The sequence below is a fragment of the Varanus komodoensis genome, unplaced genomic scaffold (genome assembly GCF_004798865.1).
Source record: "Varanus komodoensis strain SLA01 unplaced genomic scaffold, ASM479886v1 scaffold2, whole genome shotgun sequence".
Classification (NCBI taxonomy): domain Eukaryota; kingdom Metazoa; phylum Chordata; class Lepidosauria; order Squamata; family Varanidae; genus Varanus; species Varanus komodoensis.
The window spans coordinates 53,431,395-53,452,027 of record NW_025335568.1 but is presented as its reverse complement, the minus strand read 5'-3'; the positions used below and the strand labels follow the sequence as shown (position 1 = coordinate 53,452,027).

Sequence of the window (20,633 nt, the reverse complement as noted above, 5' to 3'; positions counted from 1 at the left end):
CTTGGCAGCCCGGGCTTCCCCTCCAGCGATTGTTGCAATGCGCACCAGGAGGGTCTCGGGCCGGGCGGGCGAGCGGGCGCGAGGGGGCAGCTGCCCGAGCGCGGCCTGCGGGATCGCGGGCGGACGGCGGTCTGCGCGCCTGCCGCTCCCGCGCCGCTCCGTTCCTCGCCCTGCCTCTGCCCCGGTGCGGCTCCCCGCCAAGGAAGGCTGGTACCGAGCCTTGGCACTCTGGGTCGGGAAGGCACTTGGGGGTTGAGGCGTAGCATGGCAGCCTTACTTGGGAATAAGCAACTGCACTGAACTCCGCGGCGCTTGCTTGCCCGTAGGCTAGGAGTGCCGCACGGATAAAGAAATCTGGCCGTGCGACCCTATATACATGCCCGCTCAATAAGTAAATCCAGCACTCTAGGATCGGGGCCCTGCACGTAAGTAAAAAGGCGGGCAGGGGAGTCATTCCGAGACAGAGATATAAAGTAACGTCTGTTTTGGCTGTAAACGAACATAGGATTGGGGTCCATTATACAGTGGAGTCTTGTATGCATGTACACAGAACTAAGTCTCATGGAGGCCAGTGGGTGTTAATCCCAGGTAAATGGGTATGGGATTGCAGTTTTAGAAATCCGTTTAAATCTGCATATGAATAAAAAATTACAGCGTGCATTTAAGCGTGCGCACATTTGCTTTAAGAACATTTTGCTGCCCAAGGTGGAGCCTCAGGTGCCCTCATCCACCCAAGCTAACCTACATAGTATCCCTGGCCCACCAAGATTGTTTGAGACCTGGGCCAGAAGATCGCAGAAATTTTACTGCTTCTCCCAAGTGTACAGTGAATAATTTCCCAGCTTTTCAGCAGAGGTGGCCTCTTGGCTTAATTGTGGCTGGGGAGGGGCCCACTGGGTTGCCCATTCACATCAAAGGCTGTGAGCCCACCTCTTAGGCAGGTGAGAGTGCTTTCTTTTTCCTTCCTGGCTTGCACTTTTCTTCCTGCCCAGCTCAGTTCAGAAGCCACAGTAAGGCTATACCAGCTTACTTGGGAATAGATTCCATAGAACTCGGTGGTACTTCTGAGTAGACATACAGAGGATTGCAAACTAAGCAAAAAGTGGATAATTACAGGAAGGTTGCAGGGCCCACATAATACAGTCAGAATGCGCCTGTTCCATACCTGTCCCTTCATCCTATCCCATACTACAAACAAGGGATGGTCAAAAGAGTTTTGATGGTTGAATGAGGTCATTCACTAGACACTTCATGAAGACATGGAGAACTGTGGCAAGATCGTGATATAACAACACACAAAGATATGCAAATGATAAAACACAAATATGTAAACTATGTGACAAGATGATTGGAAATTAAGTGCCACTGAATTTCTCCTTATTGCCTGTACCTCAAATTATTACAAGGAATCCAATTGAGATCACAGTAGCTTACAAATTTCCTGTATGTCAGAGAGTTCTAGGAAATGATCCATGGCATTTCATGGATTCTTGAAAATGGTTTCTTGAAAATGGTTTCCAGAATTTGTAATGTATTATAATTACACAATTGGGATTTGGTGATGGCCAGCAATATAGCAATGTTCCAAGAAGTAGACACATTTATGAACGATAGGAATGTTAATAGTTATTAACCCAAGAGTTTTCCACGCAATCAGTCAAAACCTATCCCGATCGCTTTGGGATGTTGTTCTTGCACAGTGACAAAAACATGATCTGTCATGGATTTAACAGACTGGGGGCAGCCTTACTGGAGGAGACTTGCCTTGCTGTAGAGGAATAGCTGTAGAAAGTTGCCTATTTTCCCTTTGGAAAAATACATAAAAACATGTCCACGTCATTTCTTGTGGCTTTTGCTTCTCCAGCCTGCCTGGCCCTCACAGTTCCCCAAAGGTTTTTTGTTCTCTGAACAATTCCACTCGCCCACCCTTGCTGTCCTTTAAGCTTCCCAGAGTGCACCTGTGCAGCCACTTCCCTTATATCTTTATGACTCAAAATTGCAACACCTTGCTTCATATAAACCTGCACTTACACTACAGTCATCAACTGAGATCCTCATCCAAGTGTTTCCTCCAAGTGTGATTCAGGGGATGGGAACAAGAGGACCTTTTTGGTAATGCTCCTTCTCCCCAAATGTGGGGTGCTTTCCCCACCAAGGTTTGTCTGGTGACAACAGTGCCATCTTTGCAGCACCAGGTCAAGACTTTACTCCCAGGCATTTGACAGCATATAATGATGGGTTTTCAGACTTACCCCAAGGCAGAGTACATCAGATAGCATGTGTGCAGCCCAATCCTATACTTAGAAGTCAGTCCTATTGCTTGGATGGGACTTACTTCCAAGAACATATGCAGAGGGTTGCAGCTGTAGTTTGGGCCTAGTTCCCAGAAAACCTCCAGGATACTCTGCATCTTTCTTTGTTCAGGTCCCTCCCCATCTTTGCCATCACGCTTTTGATTCAGTAGGCCCATAGCTTCCACACCTAACTGTAACTACACCTAAATGTATGCCACTGAAACTGATGTGCATTCCTTCCCAGTCCAGCCCTGCCTCTACCTTCCATTCCACTGTTGCTTCCCTTTAGTCAAATTTTACACTATAAGCTCCTTGGAACATTTTACATCTTGAGCTATCACCTTCCTGTACTCTGCAGCATGTGCACTCATGGCAGCAGTGAAACATCCCTTGGAAAAAGATTGTTAGGCCTCAGCCTGATGCATGCAATTTCTATATTGGCTGCTTCCTCACCTGGGCGAGCATTTAGGAATGCAGAGTTTACCTCTAGAAGTACTAAAGTAGGTCATACTGATGAATATACAAATTAGTTTATACAGTCTCCCAAAGGATGGATGGGAGATGGTGGGTGTTGTGGGGAGGGGTCGTGGGGGGGTTTAAACTAATCCCATGGAATCTCTATGTGAAAAGGGCATGGGATAGTGGGACCCCCACCCAGGTCAGCGATAGCACTCTAACCTTAGAAGGGGCAGTCTGAGATCTGACCCTGTGATAGAGTCAGGCAAAGTCAGACAATCAGCCTCAGACAGTGGGTGAGGGGACATGGTGGGCACAGAGGAGGGAAGACTGGAGAGGCCAGGAGCCTTTTCTACCCAAGCCTTTTCAGCCGCCTCCCTCCTCTCCACAGTGCCTCCACTAGACGGACTAAAAGCCCATCTGGCGAAATGGGCAGGGTAGCAGGATGGGGAGCTGAAGATCAGCTCCATCATTCTTCCTCTATTGCATTGGATGATCAGTTTTAGGGGCTTTGATCAGCAAGGGCACGTTCAATAGGACTGCAGCTTAAGCAGCAGAGGCTCTCCCCCAGGAGCCTTCCGTGAGAGATACTAAGAAGCAGAGTACCCGGAGGAGGGCTTTCTCTGCGGTGGCGCCCCATCTGTGGAATGGATGGGTGGCAGAGAGGTCCACCTGGTGTCGTCGTCATTTGTATTTCAGCGCCAGGCCAAGACCTTTTTATTCAAACAATATTTTAATAATGTTTAATATTTATAGATTTTAATTGTGCAGCCAGGGTGTTTCCGGGTTTTAATTGTAATTTGTTATTTATATTTGTTTATTTCTGTGAGCTGTCCCAAGGCTATATAGCAAGGGGACGGCATATAAAAACTTTAAATAAATAATAAATAAATAAGTGGGTATGTACACAGCCTACAGTGCATTTCAATAAAGGAAATGAAAGAAGAGAAAAATGCATACATATTGTGTGTGTGCCATGTGCATGCACACACAAAAATACCCGTTTGCTAAGAGCAATACAGACTGTCCTTGGGTTATGAATGAGATTCATTCCTGAGAGAATGGAAATTTGTCTGTAAGGCAAATGTGTATGTAAGTTGGATCCTGTATAGTCGGCCCTCCATGTTTGCAAAGGTTAAGGGCAAAGGTCCCCTGTGAAAGTGCAAAAACTGTAAATATCTCTAGAACACCCCCACCATCCAAACTCTCCAGTTGCAGAGAGATTTCCCTCTCCGGATGGGCAGGGCAGAAAGGCATGCCTTGGAGGCTTCCCTCTCCCATTTTGCTTCCTCTTTCTCTATGGTAATGCAGAGCCCTTCCCTCTCTCCCTTTCACTTCCTCTCTTTCTATGGTGATGACAATTTTCTGCAGTATTTAAAAAATAATAGGTTTTATGGCAGTTTGTTGATAAGTACAGGTCGTTTGTACCACCTGTTTTTTATTTATTATTATTATTATTATTATTATTATTATTAATAAAAGCTTTTCTATCCCATCCCCTACAAACATCTCGAGATGGCTTACAATAAATAAGTAGAATAAAACTAACCCCACAGCATCTGACCATTAATATACTAAAACCCCAATTAAAATCAATTAAACATTAAAATAGCAGGAAAATAAAAAGAATTTTGCCTGATGTGGAAAAGAATATAATGTCAGCGCCAGGCAACCTCTCTGGGGAGTATATGCCATAGTCAGGGCATCACCGCAGAGAAGGCCCTCCTCCAGGTACTCTCCCTCCTAATCTCCTTCAAGGAATGTTCCCAGAGCAGGCCCTCCTCCTCAGATCTCAAGGGGTGGGAGGGTACATTGGGAAGAAGGCAAATACCCAGGACCCAAGCCGTTTAGGGCTTTATAGGTCATAACCAGGACCTTAAATTGGGCCTGGACTTCAATTGGTAGCCAGTGTAACCAGTAGAGGACCGGCGTCATATATGAAAACCGCCCGGTCCCCATTAACTTCCTGGCAGCTCTATTCTGAACCAATTGAAATATCTGAACCATCTTCAAGGGCAGCCCCACGTAGAGCACGTTACAGCAATCCAACTGGGAAGTTACCAGAGAGTGGGTCACTGTTGCAAGGCAATGCTCATCCAGGTAAGGATGCAGTTGATGCATTAGCCAAAGCTGGAGGAAAGGGCTCCTCACCACTCGCCACCTGTTCAAAAGGTGAAGACATTCTAAAGTCTTCAATCCATTGCCTTGTAGGAGGTGAGCATTTATCCTTTCAATATTATAATAACAGTTTTGTTTTGCTGTTAGAAGGCTATGAAGAATCCATTTGTACAGATCATGCATTAACTTCCAGGAAGCAACTCAATATTTTCAAAGAGCATATACATCGGTAAATATCAAAGAGTGTTCCAGGACAAAATGCCACCATATAATGACCTTCTCCCAAACAGGCCACTCCTGGGAATATCCAAAACATGCTTAAAAGAAGCAGCAGTTGCACACACCTTCAACAGTTAGCCAACTTAGACAAGACAAGTAGCCTAGAAAGGATTAATAAATATGCAGGAAGAGAACTGAAGTTAACCATGCCAAAGGATGATATTAAGTGGAACAGAATGGAGAAGTGGCTGTTCTGGTGATAGTTCACTTTTCTTTTAAAAGAACCAAGAGATAACTGGCAGCATTTGGCAGCTAAATTGCATGAAGAGTGTCTAGTCTGCCTATATAGAGCCCAGCAGCTGCCCAGGAACTTCTGCTGGGAATTAAACTGTGTTCTGCACAGACTATGAATAATGCAGAGTTCTCTTGCACTGACTTGATGTTGGTCTGGGTCAATCTCCATGACATTTCTTCTATTAAAGAACAGACTTCTGCCAGCAGGAGTGGTAATTGAAAAAGTCCACATATGAAATATGCTTTCCGCTCTGGTAACTGGGCTATACCATCAGTGGTTGCTGAGTCTGACCCTAGAGGAGCACCCCACTCTGTTGTGACTAAATGCCTACAGTGAATAACTGCTGGAACAGCCTCAGATGCAGAAAGATGTGAAATAGGTAAGGATCCTTGAGCAACTGGCTGCTTTTTCAGGTGGTTTCCAGAAACTCCATAGGAAGGGTGCAGGGCACCCTAGGGAACCCTGCTGCCCCATTAGTTGACAGTTTGTTTGTTTAAAACTTTTATATATGTTGTCCCCTCATGCCTTGGCATCTTGGGAGGGCTTACAACATAGAATTAAAACAATAAAACAGTAACAAATACAGTAAAATTATATACAAACAAAAAAGTGACTGTTAATGATAAAATTAATTTTTTAAATAGCCATTAAATAAAAAGGTTTTAGCCTGGCACCGAAAAGTTCAGTCTCACAAGAAATAAAGCCTAGGAAAAATTGTGAGGTTCATCTGAGACATCTGTCTAGCATACATGACGGAGTGACACGTGTTAGTTTTCCTCACCTCGCTGTCAGCATGCAGAACTGTGATATGGATCAGGACTGTAAGACCTGTTCTTTCGCATGAAGCAGTGAAACAGCCCCCTCCTCAGCCTCAGATTCCCACGGACACTGTGAATGCTCAGTCCTCATGGGGCTAGTTAGGCCCTCCACCTTGGCTCCTAGATTTGTTTGTGTGTGGCCATTACTAGTTTGGCTGCCTCACCGACGGCACTTGGAGGGATGGCATTATGGAAGTAGTGGCAGGAGCTCAGGGATGGAGCAGCCACTTTGCATGTAGAAGGCCCCAGGTTCCATCCCCATCATCCCCAGGTGAGGCTGGAAAGGAACCTGTCTGAAGCCCTGGAGAGTCACTGCCAAAGACTGCTAGATGGACCAGTGCCCCAGCGGAATGCACAGCAGTTTCACAGGAAACTTGTCCCGAATTAGACTGTGGTCTGCTTAGCAGGCTCCTGGGGATCCAGGTTTCCATCAGTTCCTGAATTAACTGTGTTCTCCCAAAGGAAGGTCATTCTGCAACTCTTACATCAGTTACTGGCAGGTATGTATATATACCAGGCATGTATTGAGAGCCAGCATGGTGTGGTGCTTGGAGTGTTGGACTGGGGACCTGGGGCTTCTGGGTTCTGGTCCTCACTTGGCTGTGAAGATCCCTGGGTGCCTCTGGGCCAGTCACAGCCTCGCAGTCCAACCTACCTCACTGGATTATTGTTTGGGTATAAGATTGAGAGCAGAAGGAGAGCAGAAGCCACTCTGAGTTCATTGTAAGGACAAAGTGGGATATAAATCTAATAAATAAGCCATTTTTTCTTGGTGCCAGACAACCAAACTCCCATGGCGCACATGGAAAACATTCAAGCACCACATTGGAGCACACTGCACATTTACTGAGCATCTAATCTTGGGCTTCCCACCCACGTTTTACAAATCTCTTCCGATGCTGTAAGAACCCCATGAGGAGCAACCTCATTTTTCATTCCACATTTATCATGACTTCGGTGTCATATCTGAGGGCTACAGGCATTTGGAGTAAATTCTTCAACAACTTCCATGGCTTCTTATGGCTAAATATACATTTAAGGATAATTTGTAGTTATCCCAAAAGGAGTTCATATATGGTTCCAAGGCTAAAGGTTTCCACATGATACATGTTGAGAAATGCAAACAGTTCTGAAACCTTCTGTTTAACATTGAAGGCATATATTTAAAGAAAGATGTCTTTTGTAGTAGGATTGGAAAAACTATGGCCCACATGAGCTTTTCATCTGGGCCCCAGACACCTTCTCAGCCAGTTGACCTGGGTGCTTCACAGAGCTATGGGGAGGAGGAAAAACACATCCGATTTCTTGGAACGAAGCCCAGTGGTGCAGCAGCACATTTCAGAGTGCAGACAATCCTCCTGACCATCCCATAGCCGCACCCAGAATACGAATCAAAGAAATTGGGCACTTCTGTTGAGCCATATCAACAGACTGCTTGCAGCAGTCTTCCTCTCCATAAGGGGCAGGTCTTTTGAATGGATCTTGCTCATCAAGTCCCCCAAAATACTTTGTATTATACCAGGCAACAGTGTATGGTTACTGGGGTAATGCCAACGCCATCTGCAAGGTTGTCGCTAAGCTCAGAGGTGACTGCAGGTTCCAAGGGGAGTGGCAGCTGGCATCGGCACCCCTGCTGATGAAAACATGCCCTTGTGATGTCATTGTGAGCCCAGACTCCACTCTGCCACTGCAGCCCAGAAGAGAATGGCCAGTCCTTTGTCTAGATTGTCCCAGTGCTACCTTCACGAAGGACTCGGGTATCTCCTGAGAGGATGGACCAGCTCGCAGAAGAAAGGCAGCTGGTCTTACCTGCTTTAAATGGAGATGTTCCATTTTAACCTTCCATTTCTCTGATCCTGAGGCTTAAGGAAGACTGGCTTGAGTGATCAGGCTAAGCAAAGGGGAAGCAAGCAGGAGGCCAGAGGTCATATGAGGTAAGCTCAGCCCAGAGTCCACCATTCAGAGAAACTGGAAAAAGTTCAGAGGAGCATAGCAAGAATGATCAGGGGACTGAAAATAAAGCTCTGTGAGGAGAGAGTGAAAGAACTGGATGTGTTTAGCCTGGAAGGGAGATAGCACTTTTCAAGTACTGGAAAGGCTGTCAGAGGACGGCCAGGATCTCTTCTCGATAACCCCAGAGTGCAGGACAGGGAATAAAGAACTCAAGTTGCAAGATGCCAGATTCCAGCTGAACATCAGGAAGAAATTCCTGACTGTTAGAGCTGTACGACAATAAAACAAGTGACCTAGGGATGTTGTGGGCTGTCCCACACTGGAGGCATTGAAGAAGCAGCTAGACAGCCAGCTGAGAGGGATGGTTTAGCTTGGAGTCCTGCACTGAACAGGGATTAGACTCACTGGCCTCAGAGGCCCCCTTCCAGCTCTACAATTGATGATTGGCAGCAGTTCTCTTGGCTTTCAGGCACGAGTTTTTCCAGACCCACCTGGAGATGCCAGGGACTGTATTTGGACTCTACATACAAATAGGCACTCTACTGCTGAGCTGCACCCCTGCTACCTTCTTGCTCCCAATCCTTTCCCTTTGTATCACATCTTACAGATTGCAAATTGAAGAGTAGTGGCTGCCTCATCATCAGTCTGCAAGATATTTTTGGAGGAAGAGTGAACTAAAAAGAATTCAAGCAGTCAGTGCACTGTTATCCCTCCCCCATCCATCTTCCATCAAGGCATTCAGGGTGGCCTGCATAACTTTGCCAGGCCAAGCCCTCCTCTCCTGGTGGCTGCTTGGTAGCAATAGCTGGCACTGCAGTCTGTCACCTTCTTTCTATTAGAGAAGCAGAATGGATTCATCTGCTGTGTATTATTATTCATTGCATTTCTGTACCACCCATAGCCAAAGCTCTCTGGGTGATTCATAACATTAAATCACCCATCCAGATTTCAACCAAGTCCGACCCTGCTTAGTTTCCAAGATAAGGCAGGATCAGGCACTTCAGGCTATGTGGAAGCTATATGGAATACGCAATATATTACACTGAAATACTTAATAGTCACTAGTTACTGGCCCATTTACTACTGATGTTTATTATAATCTCATGGAACTGTTGTTGTTGTTAGTTGCGAAGTTGTGTCCAACCCATCGCGACCCCATGGACAACCTTCCTCCAGACTTTCCTGTCCTCCACCATTCCCTGGAGTCCACGCAAGCTCACGCCAACTGCCCCAGTGACTCCATCTAGCCACCTCATCCTCTGCTGTCCCCTTCTTCTTTTGCCATCTATTGTTCCCAGCATTAGGCTCTTCTCCAGGGAGTCCTTTCTTCTCATTAGGTGGCCGAAGTATTTGAGTTTCATCTTCAGTGTCTGGCCTTCTAAAGAGCAGTCAGGGTTGATCTCTAAGACTGACTGGTTTGATCTCCTTGCAGTCCAAGGGACTTGCAGGAGTCTCCTCCAGCTCCACAATTCTTTGGCACTCAGCCTTCCTTATGGTCCAACTTTCACAACCATAGATTGCAAATGGGAAAACCATAGCCTTGACTATATGCACTTTTGTCAGCAGGGTGATGTCTGTTGTAGTCAGTCACTAAGTCTGTATTTATTTATTTAAAAGTTTTCTAGACCATCCCATTACCAAAGTCTCAGGACAGTTTAACAATACAAAATGTTAAAAACACACACACAGGAAGCATCCTAAAATTTAGCTAATAATAAAGACCCAATTAAAACAGTCAGCTCTTAAAACATTGGGAAAATAAAAAGGTTTTGGCCTGGTGCTGAAAAGAATAAAGTGACAGCACCAGGCAAACCTCTTGAGAGCGAATTCCACAGTTGGGGTGCCACCGCAGAGAAGGACCTTCTCCGGGTAGTCACTCTCCTAATCTCCTTCATGGATGTAGCTGGAAGTAAACTCCACTGAATTCAATAGGACTTATTTCTGAGCAAGCGTGCATAGGATCAGGGTGAGTGGGCAGTTCCTGGTTCAGTCATTGGCTTGGTTGCAAGCAAGACGGCATCCTCTCATCCTCTGCTCTGCCAGCCCTCCTTTCCCAGCCATTGGCTGTGCTGGTTGAGAATTGGGGCGATAGCACTGCGGCTTTGCTGGAAGATGCCAGCCTAGAAAAGACTGTTCTGCCTTCCTTTGACAAAACAACCATATGAAAAGTGCCGCACTCTGCAACTGTTTTAAGCACCACTAAGATGCTGGATCCACAGTTCTTGAAATGGATTACAGAAATACCAGAATCATCTAGGTTTTCTGGAGATGTTATAGTTTGTTGCAGGTGTCACCAGAAGGATATTAAATCCTTTAGATCCTTTCAAATTACCCCTTTAAAATAATTTAACTCAGAAGTGTCTTCTGTTGCCATTCTTTATTTTTGCTTATAAAAACTCAGAAGATAACCAAACGCTCAGTATGTCTGTGGCAATCAGCTTTGCATACTGTCTTTCAGAAGCAGATTATTGGGGTGGGAAGAAAGGAGAGCCAGAAACATCCCCTGGGTTCTCTAAAAATAGTTTGCTTTATATCAGTATAACTGGCCTCAAGGGAAAGGCTCCGTGCTCTCTCTGCCTTGACAAAACACCAACTACAAGCTTTTTTAGCGGATGAAAAAACATACAAAGAGCCAAGCTGCAGGATGAGCTTGGCTTTTAATTCCCGCTTTCCCCACCATCTCCATCCGCACCTTGTTTCTGAAGGGCATATCCCATTGTCGCTTGAGCCTTTGATGTACCCTGCCTTGGGAACCAGCTTGGGAAGCAGCACCAGACTTCAAGGTCTAACAAATAGGCCATCACAGTGTGGGGAAAGAGAAGGGCAAACTTAAATTGGCCAACTTGAACCCTAACTTCTGTCAAGATTGGTCAGGAATTTAGCCAAATCCTTAAATGCTTCCTTATGTTGCTATTTATTAATTTTATTTTATGTATTATATTTATACCCCACCTTCTTCCTACCAGGAATCTCAAGGCAGCTTCCATAATTCCTCACAACAGCAGCCCTGTGGGGTAGGTTGGGCTGAGAGTCTGTGACTGACCAAGGACACCCAGTGAGCTTTGTGGCTGAAGTGGGGCCAGAACCTGGATCTCCTTCACCCCGGTCCCGTGCTCTTAAGCACACACCACACTGGCCGTATCCTCGGCATCCGCAGGGACAGTGCCTAGCTCAGTGCAGCAAAGAGGGCTTACTGACTTGCAGACTGCAAACCCTGAACAGGGCACACTTGCCCACAGAAGCTCTCTGGGTGACAGTGGGGATTCCAAAAGTAATTTAGCACTAGGAAGACGCGTTTGTCCCCCAAACCAGAAAGCTCTGGGCAATTGTGAGATGGAAAATGAAATCAAAAAGACATTCAGATGAGGAAGTGTTGCAATAAGATGATTCCTATAACCACCCCACTGACTGGATAAGTGCATGTTCTAGCCACAACAACAACAAATCTGATTTTGTGTTCTGGGGGGATTCCATCCCTCCCCTTGGGATGTGTTCATTATTCACAGATAGGACCATCTTGTAATCATTTTCAAAGCTGCTCATGGATCTGGAAGAATGTACCCAAAGGATTTTGGTAGGGGGGGTGTGGGCTTATCTACATGATGTACATAACATATACTGAGGCTTCTTCTACCTTTTTCTTTGTGAGAGAAAGGATATGGCCTTTGCACAAAATTTCCTTCCCCTGGGGTTTTCTTCTTGGCCTTTCTATATGTTATTGTATGTTCCATGACACAACAGAAGGTGGCGCTATGGTATAAAGTGGTATTGTGAAAATGCGTTCGGCTTCTGGAGCGAATAAAGGGCCACCTAGAACTTTAGATGACTTTCCTTGCTCCAAAGAATCTGGGAATTCAGGAGATGCCCTAGGAGCATGGCAATGTTGTGAGAAGACCCCACAAACGTCCATGGGTGAGCGGTCATAAGTGCATAATAAATGCCTTGTACAGAGAAACCCCACCAAACTGCCATTTGTCCTTGTTGCCACCTGCAGTTCCCCTGCACCCGTTCTTAGGGGCATCTAGGTGACTCTGGGATATTTGTGTTGTCACCCACTGCTGCTGCCGCCTTGTTACTACTGTGCCATCCATTTTTGCAGTGGTGCGTTGCTGAATTATATACACAAAAAGATAGGATACTGTCTCAAGAGTAGACACTGGCAGCTTCTACCCTTTCCTTCTTTGAATTTTGAGAATGAAAAGGCGGTTAAAGCCTTAAGAGGAAGGCTGGGTTCACATGTTATGTCAAGCCACCTTGATGGTTACCACTGTTCACGGTGGCTGCTCTCCTCCCATCATTTCCTTTCCTCTCAGTCCTCCATGTGGTAACCCAGGAGGCACCAGGCAGAGGAATGGTGCCCCTCTCTTTGAATCCCATGATCATGATTCTTTCCTAGAACTTTCCACTATTTCTCCAAAGATGAACTTTAGGGCAAGGGGAAGGCAGAATGGGAAGCTTCTGACAGCTGTGTAAAATTGTTCTCTGGCTAGCTGCTCTTGCCGTGCAGGGCTCTGGTTCTGGCCTTGGTATCATGATGAGTTGTGATTTCTGCATGTGAATGACAACAAACCATCAGCTGCATCTCATTGTTGGCTCATGTTTAGCCAATTGTCCACAATTACTCTGAGATCTTTTTCAGTTCTGTTGAGCCACGTATTCCCCATCTTGTATCAATGCATTTAGTTTCTTTTTCCTAGGTGGAGATCTTGGCACTTGTCCTTATTGAATCTCATTCTGTTGCTCTGAACCCAGTGCTCAAGTTCATCAAGATCGCCCTGGATCTTCATTCTGTCTTCTAGGGTGTTTGCTATTCCACCCAGTTTTGTACCATCTGCACCATCATGTCACCTGTCTCTTCCTCACTGGTCCTCACATAGAAGCAGGATGGCTGGTATGGCTCCTGCAGTTGTCACTTTTCCCAGATTCTGTGCTAGTTGCATACCAGGACTTTGGAAACCATGATCCTGGGTTCAGGCAACAGAACAAGCTTTGGTGGTATGGAAAAACCATAGAACAAGCTGTTATTTCCTACCATGGTTTCTAAAGACCAACTTACCAAGGTGAAATACCATGATTGGTTCAGACAACACAACAGACCAACAATGTTTAAAAAACCCACCATAGCTTGTGTTGTCTGAACCCAGCCACTACCCAAATAGAGCACATTCAGTAGCAATGTATGTCATGCATGTGTGCAATATATAGAAAATGTAGCTTGATTCATTTTCTGTGATCATCTGGAGTTACCAGCTCTTTATGTTCCTTCCTGCTTTTTGCTTGCAGGACACTAAGCTATGTGGGTCTCTCTCTCTGAGCAACTGTGTCCTGCCCTCTACACATTCACAGGAATGTCCTTCTGTCCATCTTTTGCAGGATATAGATGGGTTCCTGGAGCTTCTCTATTAGTTCCGTTGCACAGTTCTGCTGCTCACTGAGTTTTTCAGTCTGTGCCTTCCTCATCACCATCCCATATAGTTTACAGAGTCTAACTTCCTATAATGCTGGGATGAACAACTTGTGGCCCTCCAGAGATTTTGTCCTGCAGCCTCCATCAGTTATAGCAAGCAGAGTTAATGGTGAGATGTCTGCAGGAGTTGTAGACCAAAACATCTGGAAAGCCGCAGGTTTCCACTCCCGCTATACATGTCAAGGAGAGTCCCAGAGGAAAATTAATCTGCCTTTTTGCATGAAACTTCCAATTTTCCCAGTTCTGTGCTTGAGCAGCCTTCCAGCTTCACCATCCCCAGACAGCATAGCCAATGGTTGCTGGGGGATTGTGGGATTTGCTGTCAGATGCATGTGGAGGGCACCAGCTTTGGGAAGGCTATGCTAGCATACCGAGCCTGAACACAGTGCATTACATTTGGACATGGCCTCCCCATCCCTTCTGCAAACTGAGAGCCTCTAAATTTACCCAAAGGGTTGGAAAGGAATGAAAATGCAGATGTTGCAGTTGGAGGTACAATATGATCGCTTGTTATAAGGTACAATGTGAACTCCTGCAACTGAGTTAATGTGAATGAAGGATGAATTACTGCGGAATGTGTGTTTTCATTTCCATTACATATTGCGCAAATTATTGCTTCTGATTAATGTCATCAACAACGCAGCCGTGGCTCTTAAAGCACCAGGCACAAGCTTGGCTCAGCCATTTCATTTATGTGAGGGTACTCATTAATTCCCCCCCTCTGTAGAGTGAATACATAATTTCCCTCTATAAATCAATGCTTTATTTGTTCCCCCTCCCCCCTGGATCCCAATAACCAACATTTCATTTTATCCTTTGAAAGGGAGCATATGTTGAAACATAAGCCTGCCTGCAAAATATTTTCCGAAGAAATTTTTCATTTCTTAAAATTAAGCATCTTAGGGCGCAATGTCTATAACCCTCTAAATTTAGAGGTTGAGGGCATCCTGTGGAGGGCGGGGGGAGCCTGGGAGGCACCTCTCACTCTGCCAAGCACTTAAATAGCCAGTTTCCATTGCTCGGACGGGAATCAAGAGGAGGTCAAGTGCAGATAATGCTGACTGCTGTGTAGCCTTTGTGCAAGCCATCAGAATGAAGCTGATGGATCAGAGTTCGGGAGCCTCGGCCACAAACACATCCTCTGAGTACAGTTATTTGTTCCACACCCCTCAGGCTTGCCTCTATAATGAGTAGGTGTAGAGGCCAAAGGGGAGAGGCCACAAGCTTTGAAGGGGGAAGGAACGGGGATGGAGCACCACCAGAATAGGTTGTATCATGGTGGCTTTGTTCTCTTTCCCTTGAATGCCCCAAAACTCTTTCTCCAAGTTTCAAGGAGAACCTTGTTTCTCTTTGTTTCTCTTCATTGCCAGATTCAAGAGTGGATCTCCAGCTATGATGCTGGAATAATATTCCAACCCTGTAGCTGGGCATCCAAAAATCCTATGACCTTCCAGTTGGGAAACCAAGAAAATCCTATGACCTCGAAAAGATTCCCATACTCCTCAAAGTTGATAGGGTTACAGTCACCCCCACTGGATGGCGCTCCCCAGCCCATAAACGTATGACCAAAATAGAAATATATACAGATTATTATTTAGGTCAACAGATGTACAAATGTGGTTGGTGTGGTTTCTATTTGAAGCTCACCTGTACAACCATGGCCTTCTAAGTCCAAGATATACGTATCACCAGGTACTCATAGTGGTGCACCAAAGACTTGGCAAATCCCCTGTTCATTCTGTCAGCCTATATGACGGGTGGCAGGCTGTGCTAAGTGTGGTGGTCAGAACAGGCGTTAATGCCTTGTGTGTAAAAGTCCATACTAAAGTCTTTCTTACAGATAGGACTTTGTCTTTATATGTCTGTATTTCTTCAAGAATCTCATCCAAAACCTTGATTCTGGGCGGACAAGGAATGATTGATCATATGAAACTGACCCAAAGCAGAAAAATAAGTGCTTTTTGAATGTAAGGATAACAAGCAATGTGAATAAAATGCCTTTGGTGTTCTTTCAAACTGGCTGCATTACTTTTTTTTCCTTTTTTTGTTCCTTACAAAATCGTGTTGCTTGCAATTTTCCATATCAACTTACCTAGTTATTTAAATGAATTCAGCCTGGGTTTTTTGGCTGAAATAAAATGAGAAAGAATATGTATGCATATGAGTCAGGAGGGAAAAAATTGCATTCCTTTATTTAGTAGTCTTCCTGCTCATTAAATGATTACAGGGACAGTTTATCCTCTTTCAAGTTCATTTCTGCTAGATAATTTGAATTGCCACTGGAATGCCTGTGGTAAGAAAGGAAATTTTGTCACTGCTCAAGCGCCTAATCAAAAAGAGAAGCAAGGAGCTTCACGATTAGTCAATGGCTTGGATTAGTTTTTGTGGCGATCCCTGTTTGTTTCCTTACTTTGCTTCCAGAATATACAGAAATCACGGTGGGAGGGGGTGTTGCAGTGACTGCTTGAGGACTGATTAATAACCAGACTCAGTATCTTCCAATTCAGCTAACTTTATACAGATGACTTGCTTCATGCTGAAATTATAAGTGCACATAGATAGGCCTATCGAAGGATTATGAGCAGCTGCGGATAATCTTAAAACAATGCAAAGGTTGCTTTGTGAATGATTATTTCCCTACTGAGCTGTCAGATGTGTACATGGCATGTACATAGACATGTAGACAAATGCAGGTTTGGGTTGCTATGGGAGCTGTGAACATGAATCCACAAACCCACTCACACTTCATCGTGAAATTGTTAATACATTGATTCAGGCTTCCTGCAAAGTCGAGCATTTTAAGTGGATGGGTGTTGACCAGTTTGGCAGCATCTCCAGTTATAACTGAGCTGAAAGAGAACTTCAGCTATTGGGCAGAGCAGAAATGTAATACCTAAGTAAGCCAAGTCTCAGGAGATGCAGTGTATTCCATAAGTAGACTTCTGTCACTACTCCTGCTGGCAGAAGTCTGTTCTTTAATAGAAAAAATGTCATGGAGATTGACCCAGAGCAACATCAAGACAGTGCAAGGGAACTCTGCATTATTCATAGTCTGAGCAGAACACAGTTTAATTCCCAGCAGAAGTTCCTGGGCAGCTGCTAGCCTCTATACAGGCAGATTAGAGCCTTTTCTTGCAAGGGGGCTGCCACATGCTGCTGGTTATCTCAGCCGCGTCACCATTTCATTCTGGGGCTGGTTGGGACCAAGGTGAAGAGCAGCTTGAGTTAGTATGCATATGACCCAAACAAGTTCCTTTTGGTCCTGTATTCTGCACTTTCTATTCTCATATTTCCTGTTTTACGCCATTCCAAACATGGCAGAGCATCACCAATATCTCCAAATGCAATAACACATGAAACAAATAATATTATTTGTTTATTATAAATATTTGCAAAATACTTTATTTCAGATAAAACATTATGTATTTTAAGCATACTCTGTTAAGTGTATTTGAACACATAAATAATATAAACTTGTTTAAATATTTTCAAATGTTCTCAAAACAACTTTTAAATGCTAAAAACTATGCACAGGTATTGCTGTTTCTTTCTAATGTTTAGAAAAAAACCTCCATATTTACAATTTGTGTTTTAGTTGGATATAGACCACATTTTAAAAAGCTAAAATCAATTCAGTGCAAATTTTACAGTGGATTGCATTGCACATAGGGCTCAGGTCCCAAGCAGTGCTACGAAAATGGAAAGAATGCAATATATACTTGTTCCTTAAAAAAATTAGATTAGCCGAGTTTGGTCGACTTGGAATAACTCCAGTTTCTGAAATTCAAATAAAAAATACTTTGGACAGACAAATCCAAGTTTTTCTGTATACTAACCCCAGACCTAGAAGGCATTTTGTCAAAATTTTAAGTGGTAACAAACAGTTGATTATTCTGTCAGATTTCATTGTCTTTTATTTTCCACATGAACACAGTCTCTTACTAGTATTTTCCAACTGGTTAAGTTCACACTATTCAAGGGCCAAATCAGACAGTATGTTTAATATTTTAAATGCAAAGTAATGCCCTTGTTCCTTTCCAATGGATGACCCATTTTGCGTTTGTAAACTGAGCCAGAACCAGTCAGGACCAATGTATAAACAAGGCTTGAAGGGGAGCAAAGGTTAAACCATCAAGCTGCATTAATAAACATCATGGCTTGTTTCAGCTCCTCCCTTCTCACTGATATCACATTTATATTGTGTCTCATTTATGGTGGTTTTTAGTGATTCATTTTCTGCATCTCATTGTCTATCTATCATTGCAATATAGAGAAGTTCACTCAAGAAAGAAGAGCCAATGTGTTGGATTTAGAGGCATGAATAGCATTTTCCAAAGGAGTCCTTGGAATGACATGCATATGGCACAGGAGGGGAAGTCTCAGCAGGACTGAGAGTGCAGCCCATTCTGAAGAAACCCACTCTGGACCCAAGGGAGCTGGACAACGACCACCCACTGCAAATTTGCTTTCTTAGAGAAGGTACCTGAAAGCGCTATCATGGAACATCTGTAGGCATTCTTGAAGGACATTGATTACCTAGATCTATTCCAGTCTGGGTTTTGACGTGGTTATAGGACCAGATCAGCGTTGGTCATCCTGGTGGATCACCCTGAGGGACAGGAGTACAGCCCTGTTAATTCTACTTGACCTCTCATCAGTTTCCAATAACATTGACCATAGTATTATCCTGCATCAATTCCTTGGACTTGGAATTGGTCCCAGTCTTACCTGCAGGATCCATTTCAAACAGGCAACTCCTCAGCCTCCTCTATGGGGTTCTGCTTGATACCATCCTCCCTAAATGCAGTCTAACATCATATCTCTGGGAAGCTGCTAGGAGCAGTTATCAGGGGATTTGGAGCCCAGAGACTCACAGCTGTATCTTCCTGTGACCTCTGGATCCAGTGATGCTGTGCAAGTCCTGAGTCAGTGCCTAGACTCTGTGATGGGCTGGATGAAGGCCAACTAAGAAAGCTGGATCCTATCATGACAGAAGCCCTGGGGGTCAGTCATGCTCTGGATGGGGCTGCACTCACCAGGTGCACAGTCTGGGCACGCTCCTACTCATGGTTCTCATTGGAGCCCCATATGACTTGGGCTGCCTTCTGTCAGCCCTGAGTAGCTTGCCAGCTGTGGGCTGTATTGGACAAAGACTGCTTGGCCACAGTAGAACAGGCATTCGTAACCTCAAGACCAAATGAGCTCAGTATGGGGCTGGTCTGGAAGCTTGAGCTAGTGCAGATGCAGCGGCTTGGCTGTTGTTAGGTGCTGCTCCTTTCCAACATGCAACTGCTTTGCTGAAGGAACTGCAGTGGCTCCTTGGTCAGTATTTAGTTTTGGGCACTCCTTGGTCTGGTTTAAGTTTTGGGTACTAGCATATAAAATCCTAAACAATGTGGGACCAAGAGAACTTCCATATAGCCTGAAGTGCCAGATCCTGCCTAACCTTGGAAACTAAGGTTGAAATCTGGATGGGTAACTTAAATGTTATTAACCACCCAGAGTGCTTCTGCTCTGGGTGGTATCAAAATGTAATGTTGTCATAGTAGTAGCAGCAGTAGTAGTAACATCTTCAGAGAACATCTTCTCCCTTACCAGCATGCTGGTCACAGAGGTTGCTGGATGATTTGCTCCTGGTGGGTTTCAGCTGGACCTATAGTCCAACCTGAGTCTACCTGAAGAACAACCATCTGTGTAGCAGGCCCACTTCTTTGGAACTTCCTGCCTCTGGAGGTAAGGCAGCACCAACATGGTAATGTTTTCAGCACCTCCTGAAAATGTATTTATTTCACAAAGCCTTTCTGAACTAACCAGCCACTTTTTAAATGCTTCTCTTTAAAAGATTGTCTTATTCCTTTACTCTATTCTGTCTTTTAATTCTTCATTAGAATCTTCAATCTACAATCTTTAATTTCAATGTATTTTATCATGTTGTAAGCCGCCCCGAGGTTTCGGCAAGGGGCGGCATAGAAATGCTATAATAATAATAATAATAATAATAATAATAATAATAATAATAATAATAATTGTAGAAACTTCACACTTGAATATGAAATGGAATATAAAAGTGCCAAGTTAAATAAATAAAAAAGAGGTGGATCTGCCTCGCACAATTGGATGTGCTTTGTGCCCCTGCAAATATGTTTGTGGATCCAAGCCAAAAAAAGGCACTTGTATAATGTCTGTCTTGCTGAACATGTCCTGCTAAAATATGCATAGACAGGTACAGTTCAGCCTATATCTGCATGTGCATCTTAAAAAACAGTGTGCTTTGAATATAAATCTAGGCATCCTGTGTCCATCGAGTCAAAGGTCCATTTAAATGAACCGTTCAAAAAGCTAAGGATGGATTCACTGATAGTCTAACATACATATTCATGATGCTTTTTTGAGGGCAACAAACCTTTATTAAATGGTTAACAGCCACTAGTTTACTACCTATTTACTACAAGCTAGCGTCTACTGGATACTAATGGCACCACTTTAGTAGAATCACTGAGGCTTCACTCGTGCAGCTGGCGGCATCCACTGAATTCTGCTCCTGGACGCTCTTGCTCCTCTTGCACCTTGGTGGTCTGAGTCCTCGCAATTCTCTGGCAGCCTCCTGGCTTCTAATGTATGTTTTAACATTCCTTCGCTGGTCACTCCTCAGATTCTTGGCCTGTCTGCTATTGCAAGATGCCAAAATATATGTTCCCATCGCCCCCCCCTCCCTTCCACCATTTGGATAACCTTCACATCTCAAAAATGGCTTTGCTGTTGCTGCTCTCATGTTCTTGCTTTGCCGCAGGCATTTGCATCGTCTTATCTTGAGTGCCCCTCTCTTTTGTCAGGCTTTCTTTCCACTTCATCACACACCCTTTGAGCTGAATATTACCTTTGATCACGTTGTGGCATTGACTTTTTAAAGCGCCCGTGAGTTTGTGAGCATTTTGCTTTATCAACGGGTCTTTCTTGGGCCTTAAAAAACGAGAGATAACAATGTGGGGCTTTACTTTACCTCAGGCTTGCAA

General features: G+C 44.4%; 1 long non-coding RNA gene across 1 annotated transcript; it reads left to right on the top strand.

Moving 5' to 3' along the window:
• Nucleotides 1-244: 244 nt before the first annotated feature.
• On the top strand, nucleotides 245-19,366 carry LOC123023211. The gene is made up of 3 exons (XR_006414674.1): nucleotides 245-425; nucleotides 17,892-18,099; nucleotides 19,219-19,366. It is a non-coding gene; the product is annotated as an uncharacterized LOC123023211 (long non-coding RNA).
• Nucleotides 19,367-20,633: the final 1,267 nt, after the last annotated feature.